The 9,194-nt window shown below is 42.1% G+C and overlaps 1 long non-coding RNA gene across 3 annotated transcripts; it reads left to right on the top strand.

Annotated features, from left to right (window-relative positions):
- Nucleotides 1-5,141: 5,141 nt before the first annotated feature.
- Nucleotides 5,142-8,728, top strand: LOC125547996. 3 transcript variants are annotated; one of them, XR_007300867.1, is made up of 5 exons: nucleotides 5,142-5,498; nucleotides 5,586-7,027; nucleotides 7,126-7,259; nucleotides 8,096-8,176; nucleotides 8,283-8,728. It is a non-coding gene; the product is annotated as an uncharacterized LOC125547996 (long non-coding RNA). The 3 variants fall into 3 exon arrangements; XR_007300866.1 differs by having other exon boundaries at nucleotides 5,142-5,965; nucleotides 6,688-7,027; XR_007300864.1 differs by having other exon boundaries at nucleotides 5,142-7,027.
- Nucleotides 8,729-9,194: the final 466 nt, after the last annotated feature.

The following is a 9,194-nucleotide window of genomic DNA, read 5'->3' as shown; positions in this document are numbered from 1 at the left end:
TTCAGGGTATAAGAGTATATATAGGCAAAGGAAGTAGGTCGATGGAGCTACGAGGGACCCACGAGGGTGGGGGTCACGCCTGGCCCCCTGGATGCGCTGCCCTACCTCGTAGCCACCTTGTTGCTTCCTTAACCTCCACTCCAAGTCTCCTGGATTGCATTTGTTCCAAAAAATATCCTCGCGAAGGTTTCATTCCATTTGGATTCCGTTTGATATTCCTTTTCTGCGAAACACTGAAATAGGCAAAAAACAGCAACTGGCACTGTGCCTCCGATTAATAGGTTAGTGCCAAAAATAATATAAAAGTGCATATTAAAGCCCATCAAACATCCAAAACAGATAATATACTAGCATGGAACAATCAAAAATTATAGCTACATTGGAGACGTATCAGCATGCCCAAGCTTAATTCCTGCTCGTCCTCGAGTAGGTAAATGATAAAAACAAAATTTTTGATGTGGAATGCTACCTAACATAATTTTCAATGTAATTTTCTTTACTGTGGCATGAATATTCAGATCCGAAAGATTCAAGACAAAAGTTTAATATTGACATAAAAATAATAATACTTCAAGCATACTAACAAAGCAATCATGTCTTCTGAAAATAACATGGCCAAAGAAAGTTATCCCTACAAAATCATATAGTCTGGCTATGCTCTATCTTCATCACACAAAATATTTAAATCATGCACAACCTCGATGACAAGCCAAGCAATTGTTTCATACTTTTGATGTTCTCAAACTTTTTCAATCTTCACGCAATACATGAGCGTGAGCCATGGACATAGAGCTATAGGTAGAATAGAATGGTGGTTGTGGAGAAGACAAAAAAGGAGAAGATAGTCTCACATCAACTAGGCGTATCAACGGGCTATGGATATGCCCATCAATAGATATCAATGTGAGTGAGTAGGGATTGCCACGCAACGGATGCACTAGAGCTATAAGTGTATGAAAGCTCAACAAAAGAAACTAAGTGGGTGTGCATCCAACTCGCTTGCTCACGAAGACCTAGGGCATTTTGAGGAATCCCATCATTGGAATATACAAGCCAAGTTCTATAATGAAAAATTCCCACTATTATATGAAAGTGACAAAATAGGAGACTCTCTATCGTGAAGATCATGGTGCTACTTTGAAGCACAAGTGTGGATAAAGGATAGTATGTAACATCCCAAAATTCTAAATTTTGGAATGTTATATTAAATAGGTAGATTTGATTGATTGTCTGAAAGTGAGTGAATTTGAAACTTTTTGGAAGTTAAATGAGAGGGAATAAAAGGACTTTCCCAAACTTTCATTTTGCATTTATGTCCTCTGGGAATTCAAATTCCTTTCAAATACAAAACCCTGGAGAGAAGATGACATGACTTCTTCCATTTAAAGAAATGAAAAGGGTTTTAGAAAATATTTGAATTTCATGGGAAAATATTTCAAATTCAGAAACTTTAAGCAACTCAATGATTTTCATGAGATAAGATAATATGACTTCTTCAAAATATATGAAATATGAGTTGGAAGTTTTAAAAGAATTAAATTCAAATTCCTTTTCAAATTATTTTCAATTTCGAGTTATTTGGATTTTATTCAAATTATTTTCTCCAAAATAAAAATATATGGAAAATAGGGTAACATGATTCCCTACATCAGAAAATTGGAGAGAAATAAATTTGAATTAATTTTGGAATTTTTAAAATGAGTTTTACTGGATTTTACTAGAGCAGTAGCACTCTTTGCTTTATTTGAATTTGTGTAGATTTTATTTGACTCTAGAAAAATGTTCCGCTCATAGAAAATCTTTTTCTGAAAATCTTGATATATTATGCCTATATAATTTTTTTATTTTTTATTTTGTTTGTTTGTTTAAAAAATCTATCTCCGCCGCCAAACTGGGCCGGCCCAACAGGGCGCGGCCCAGCCCAGCCTCGCTCGTCACCGACCCTGGGCAGGAATCCGGCTCCCGCACGGGAGCGCCGCCGCCGGAGTCCGGCCGGACATCGTGTTCGCCTCCCTTGCTTCCTCCCCACGCCTCCCCGCCTATATAAGGCGAGGCTGGCCGCCTCTCTCTCGCATCGCGCCGCCGCCCTCCCGCATCACCCCACTGCCACTGCTGTAGATCGCCACCGCCGCCGCCTGCTCGCCTCGCTGCTGCCCCGCGTCTCCCGATCCGCGCCACCGCGCCCTCCGCCGGAGCTCCGCCGCCATCCGCCCCGCCGCCGCCATCGCCGTTCGCCTCGACGCCGGAGCCGGTGCTGCCATCCGCCGCCGTCGACCGGAACCGGTATAAACCGCCCGGTCCCGTTTTTTAGTGTTTAGGTTTACTTCGGTTTTTCTTAAAAAACGGTTTATTATTTAGTTTAGTTTATTTTGTGAGCATTCATTAGTTAGGGTTTTGTAACGAACGATTTTCATTGCATATGCTTCTGTAGCGAACGTTCGTTCAATAGGATTTTTCTTTTTCTTTTTAGTTTTTGCCCAGGGGCCTATGTGTGAGTATCTTTCTTCCACATTAGTCCCTCTATTTCAAACAAGCAAAACTTCTTGCTTGTTTATCCAAATTCAACGAAACCAACGCCCACTTCTTCGTTATGATCCCCTTTATCTAGATAACCAACTTAAACATGTTTTTGAAAATTTAAAATTTGGTTTCAAACAGACTTAGATTCAAACTTCTTTTGCTCATAACTCAAGTTTTATAACTCCGATTTAGTTGATTCTTTTTGCAAATCGAAGCTCTTGAACTAAACTTTCTGATAAGGCCAAATACACATAATTTTGGTACTGTTAGAAATTGTTTTATGTTGCAAGAGTTATTTGCTTGGTTTTGATGTTTTCCAAATTTTCTTTTTCGTTCTTTTCGATCTTTTGAGTGATTGCTTATGTGTGGTTACTACTGCTTGCTTACGATAGATTGACCGGAGTGTGATGAGTAGAACTATCAAGAGTTTTGAGTGCGAATCATCTTCACCAACAGTACAAGCAAGTTCACACTTTGATCATACCCCTTTACTACCTAGTTTTATTGCATTAGATCAATCCTCAAACAATTGCATGGTTAGGATCTGAATATATTGTGGGTTGGTAAGTAGTTGAGGTAGTACCTATTCACCTATTTATTATCAAACCTTTGGAAGTTACTTCTACGTTGCTTATAGTGCTATGATATGCTTGTAGACGTGGATTGGGTGAGTGAATCCATGACAGATGTGAGATTGTTATTTAATGGTTCAACTTAAGGTGGCAACTTTAATACACATCTGGATGGATTGAGGCACCTGGGAACCAAGTGATTGCCTGTATTTTTGGAAATCCTGGGGTACCGTGTGATTCTCCTATGGACTGCCACCCAGGCTCAAAGGGATCATAAGATTATTCATGCTGGAAACTTCCGTGTGCAGCCACATGCCATTATGGGCTTTGGCATGGTTGAGTAAGTTGTGGGAAACCTTTCTATGATGGGCTAGCAGATGTAGGGGATTGTAGGTGTACCGACCTATCTATCGGTTAAGAGGACCTCTTCAGAAAAACTATGTCTCGGTCATCCGTTTCTCAAAGATCATGTAGTGCGAAAAATCCAACGGAGGAGATCGAGTCTTGTGGGGAAAAGTGCACAAACCTCTGCAGAGTGTACAAACTAATCATGATTAGCCCTGTCCCCGTTATGGACATCTTGAGTATCTAGTTCTTGAATTATCATGTTGATCTCATCACTCTAAATTAATTTTGTTGGGTTGTCAATTACCTTTTAATTGGGATTGAGATGGGGTTTACCTTCTCAATATTTTCAACCAACTTTGTAGTTAAATAAATTATATTCCATTGATGTAGGGAAAAATTGGCTTTTCGCAAAAACATTATAACCATAGAGCTTTTCCACCAGCCAAATATGCATGTAGTGATAGCCATTATTCAGCATTGCTCTACAGTGTGAATTTGCCAGTACATTCAATGTACTGACCCTTTGTGGCTGCAACGTCTCATGTTGCAGGATTCTTACAACGAGTAAGTGATACGTTCGGGTTATGATTTCTACACTCAACTTTACTGTTGGTGTTGATGGGAATCCATAACCTTGTTGTTACTTTCTCTATTTGGATTGAGGTAATAGTATTTACGTTACTTTATACGTGTGATTTACCTCTATTATAAATCCACGAGTACTGTGTGTTTCAGCATACCGATCCAGGGATGACACTTAAGCACAGAGACTTGATCCATTCGGGTCGGGTCACTACATAGTAGCATTGCCCCTTCTTTCTTTTTCTCTCATTTTTTATATGGGCCTTTTTCTCTTTTTTATGGCCTCTTTTTTCGTTTGGAATCTCATCCTAACTTGTCGGGGAATCATAGTCTCCATCATCCTTTCCTTACATGGGACAATGCTCTAATAATGAAGATCATCACACTTTTATTTACTTACAATTCAAGAATTACAACTCGATACTTAGAACAAAATATGACTCTATGTGAATGCCTCAGGCGGTGTACCAGGATGTGCAATGAATCAAGAGTGACATGTATGAAAGAATTATGAACGGTGGCTTTGCCACAAATAGATGTCAACTACACGATCATGTAAAGCAATTTGGCAATGATGAAGCGTGTCATAAATAACGCAACGGTGGAAAGTTTCATGGCAATATGTCTTAGAATGGCTATGAAAATACCATAATAGGTAGGTATGGTGGCTGTTTTGAGGAAAGTATATGGTGAGTTTATGGTACCGGCGAAAGTTGCACGGTACAAGAGAGGCTAGCAACGGTGGAAGGGTGAGAGTGCGTACACTATTAGGAAAAACCTTATACACAGAATCTTAGCAGCAGCGCGGCACAAAAAGAAGCGCTACTGCTAATTAGCAGTAGCACGGTTAAGAAAAACACGCTACTACTAAGTTGATAGTAGTAGCACGGGGTATAAAACCACGCTACTACTAAGTGGTTTCCACCGTGTCTACAGAAACAAGCAGTAGTAGTAGCGCGGGATGTAAACACACGTTACTACTAAGTTGATAGTAGTAGCGCGATGTATAAACCCCACGCTAGTGCTATGTAGTCCTCATCGTGCCCTCCCGTGACAGGCCACAGTAGCAGCGTGGGTATAAACCCAGTGCTACTACTATAGCTCGCGGAGGCCAAAGCCCAAATTCCCCTCCGCCTCGCCTGACCACTCCGCCCGCTCTTCCTCTCCTTTTTCCCAAGTCCCCGGCGCCGCCGCCCGCCGTCCCCACCAAGCACCACTCGTCCCTCTTCCTCTCCCTCTCCACCCGCGCGCGCGCCGCCTCCCCCAGCTCCCCGTTCCCCTCGCCGTCTCCTCCGGCGGATGGGGTCGGCCCCGCGGCGCCGATGCGGGGTGACGTGTACCTGGGGCGGTAGCTCGCGGCCGCGGCCGCGGCGGGCGCCCGTACGCGCGCGTCGGAGGAGGATGCCGAGAGGCGCCACCGCCGCAAGGAGAAGCGGTGGGCCCTGGCCAAGAAGACGCCCTTCCCTTTTCTCCGAAGTCAATCAATCCCTACCTCCCTCCATCAATCATGCGGGCAGGGCAGGGCATCCCCTCCAAGATTTGATTTTGCTTCTAAATCTTTAGGGGAGGGGAAGGAAGGGAAGGGAAGGAGGAGGAAGCGTCCATCTCCGTCAGCGTCAGCGTCAGCGTCACCGTTCCTTCCTCCTTGCCGCCGGAGGAGGAGGAAGAAGAAGAGCATGAAGAGGAGGATGACATGGCTGTGGTGAAGATGACGCTGGGCCCTCAGGTTCCCCTCAAGGACCTCCTCCACCTCCACAAGGCAAGCAAAGCAACCTACATCTGCATCTTTCTTTCTTTCTTTTTAATACTAGTAATAGATAATAGATACTGAAACTGCAAATGGATGGATGGATCTATGTAAATATGTAGTGTAGGGGGAGGAGGAGGAGGACCAGTCGATGAATTTGAGGTTTCTTTGATGCTTACTGTTGTGATTCATAAAGGTCTGAATCTGATCCCGTAAGTAAGATTATTAATTTCAACTGAATCATTTTTTGGGCAGTGAGTCACTCATTCATCTATGTATACTTATTAATGTGGCCACTAATTAATTTTCTTCCAGTTGGACCTGCCTGCCTCTGCATATATATTCAGATAGATAACGCATATGTTTGACCTGCCTGCTGTGCAAAATACCACCACACAAGGCAGGGTGGCACCACCGATCCCGCACCTCAGTTGCTTCAAACTTTGACAAAAGGGCCACAACCCAGTTCCATTAATAAGAAATGATGAAACAAGCAGGTTTGGGGTTCTGAAACTTGGACAAAAAGCAAAGCCAAAAGAGAAAAACAGCAAATGCAGCAAAAAAATATAGGAATGCTTTTGTAAACTCATTTGTAAGGTTTTCAATGTTTATTTCCATGGTTTTATTGCCATTCAGAATCATGTACGTGCCACTGCTATGCTCTGTTTTCATCTTGCATTTCAGCAACCAAAACGTCGAATTTATATCTTCAGTTTCGATCTTCCATGTCTTTGTGAAAGTTCAATCCAACCACCAGTACTGTACTCCACAAAATAACATTTTTGGTCCGAGATAAATATGTCTATGTGTTCTTTTATGATTATTACTACTCCAGTAGTGAATGTTGGAGTATGTTGAAGCAGTCGTGGAGTCTTGCGGTGGCTTTTTGTATCTTGCCAACTAAAGAGGTGGTTGCAGAGGTGGACAGAGATGACTACAACCTGCCAGGAGCTGAAACTCTGAAACTTCCAAAGAAATCGACACTTCAGTTCAGCTCAGAAAATGTTTGCTGCTTGCAAATCTTCCAATGGACGACTTGCAACTTGCCGGTTCACGGTATAGCGCTCAACTTGTTATCTCTGAACTTGGCTGAATTTTGTTGGAGCCTATTACTGCCATGTTCAGCTACCTAGTGGTCCAATATAAGAACGGAACCAAGCCTTGAGGACAGGGGCCATAGGATGGGCACAGCATCATTGTGGAAGTCTGCAGAATATTGATCTCTTTCTTTCAAACACACCACACTTCTTTACAATAGGTAATGCCACTTGTCTCAAATTATAAGTTGGCTTTTATTTTATTCATACATCATAGCTTGTAGTAGTTTACACCAAAAAATATTCATCATGTTGGCAGTTTTGAACTGGCTGGGTGGCAGTGAAAGCCAGGACGCACTATCTGAAGTTCTGGCTGGCATCACGTCTCCCATTGACACTGAGTTCTTTTGCAGAAGTGCTCATTCTGCAGCTATGTATGCTGTCACCTCCATGGTACGTGCACAGCAAACTATTCTATTTTCCTAAATTGAATTGTTAATGGAGCTGAACAAATACTTTTATCATTTAATTCTCATGTTAAGGTAATCCTGAAATGAGAAAAAGCAATTAGCTATTTGTATTGGTTGACGTTCATGACCATTTATAAGTTGTGTTGCTAATTATTTACTGTTCCTTGACTGTTACTGGAGGCCAAGTTGGTATTGTTCTTAGACTGAAGCAAGGTTCTTATTTTTGTGGAACAAAACGAATCATGGTTAAATTGCATTGTCACCTGGTTCAAATTGCCTAGGTTATATTGACAAGGCATTTTGCTGCTATTTCTAAAGAAGTGGATAGAAGGTTTAAACTATGATACATCATATCTGAGTTGGTTTGTATTTGGAGTTGGAGAGATATTTGCAAGTTTTTGAATGGTCCTATCTGTGGCATATTTTTTTCCTGCCTACTTCACTTATATCAAGATATTTAGAAGACTCGACAGAAGAATTTCAGCAAGAATCAATAGCTTGTGTGATCCTTATGTTGCTGAGTTCTTTTTATAAACGTTCCATTGATTGGACGGTTGAAGAAGTAGCATATGTAGGTAAACTGGTTAGACCTTTTAAAGTCTGCTGCTCTCACAAGTATATTTTGCATTATTTTCCTTCCCTGTGTGTGTGTGTTTACTCTTCTATTGCTTTGAGTATTAGTACAGGGCTATTGCAAGGTTGGTTTAATGCTCCGGTTACTTAATTTGGCTGCTTACATATGGAAGCATAGTTGCTCTTTGCAAATGTAGTGCAATTTAGCATCCATCTTATGCTACCTTGCAATCCAAACTCTTCCAGATCTGCTATGCTGATGACCGCTACGTCTGCTTTGCTCGAGAAGAGGACAAGTGGGTCATATATGGCTTCGAGACTGTCGAGGTAAGTTACTCGTGACTCCTGGGTGTTTATCAAGGCCCTGTATTCTTTCTTGTAGCCATTTTATTCTTAACTTGCTGATTTGTTGGTGTGAACTTCCTCCATGCAGAGAGAAGATAGTTGGGAGCATTTGCTAGAACGCTGGTGGCATGGCACGAGGCCGACATTGACTGGGGCCTGCTTGAGCCGAGGGCTAGGGCGAGGGACGTCACGGTGTCACAACTCAAGGCGGCGGCTGCCATCGGTCAAGTGTGGCTCGTCGAGGCTGCTCGTTATACTTCGTTGCAGCTGAAGGCCGCGGGATCAGGCCAGGAAGGCGCCATGCGTTGACAAGTGAGCCAATTTTTGGATCGGACCATGACAACGTGTCTCAGTCTCTGACTTCTAGAAGTAGTGGTAAAGTTTTGAATTTGCATGGCAAGAACCACTTATGTAGGTAGCTGACACGCACAACATTGTGTTTACGCTCTTACTTATGTAAAAGATATGAATTATACACGAGTTGCCTCTACAATGAGGAGTTGTGCTAGTAGATACGGCAATTGTGTGATAGAATGGAATTGATTAATTTTATTTTATTTTAATTTCTAATAAGTTAGTAGTAGCGTGGGAAAAAACTGCTCGCTACTAGTATCTAGGAACTAGTATCTAGGATACTACTAGCGTTGGTATTATAGACGCGCTACTACTATTTCGTTAGTAATAGCACGGATATGAAATAGCAGTAGCGTGGGTGGCACACGCTACTACTAACAAAGTTAGTAACAGCGCGGGTTTAACCCACGCTACTACTAACTATTAGATGTAGCGCGATACTAGTAGCGTGGGTACCCACGTTGCTAGTAGTAGCCATTTTACCCGCGCTGCTAATAGCCTTTTTCTTAGTAGTGCTATAATCCATGGACTCAACATTAGTCATAAAGAACTCACATATTTATTGCAAAAATCTATTAGTTATCAAAACAAAGTAGTATGCGCATGCTCCTAGGGGATAGGTTGGTACAAAAAGACCATCGCTCGT

Source organism: Triticum urartu, chromosome 1, assembly GCF_003073215.2.
Source record: "Triticum urartu cultivar G1812 chromosome 1, Tu2.1, whole genome shotgun sequence".
NCBI classification, from domain to species: Eukaryota; Viridiplantae; Streptophyta; class Magnoliopsida; order Poales; family Poaceae; genus Triticum; species Triticum urartu.
This window is presented reverse-complemented; position numbering and strand designations above follow the sequence as displayed.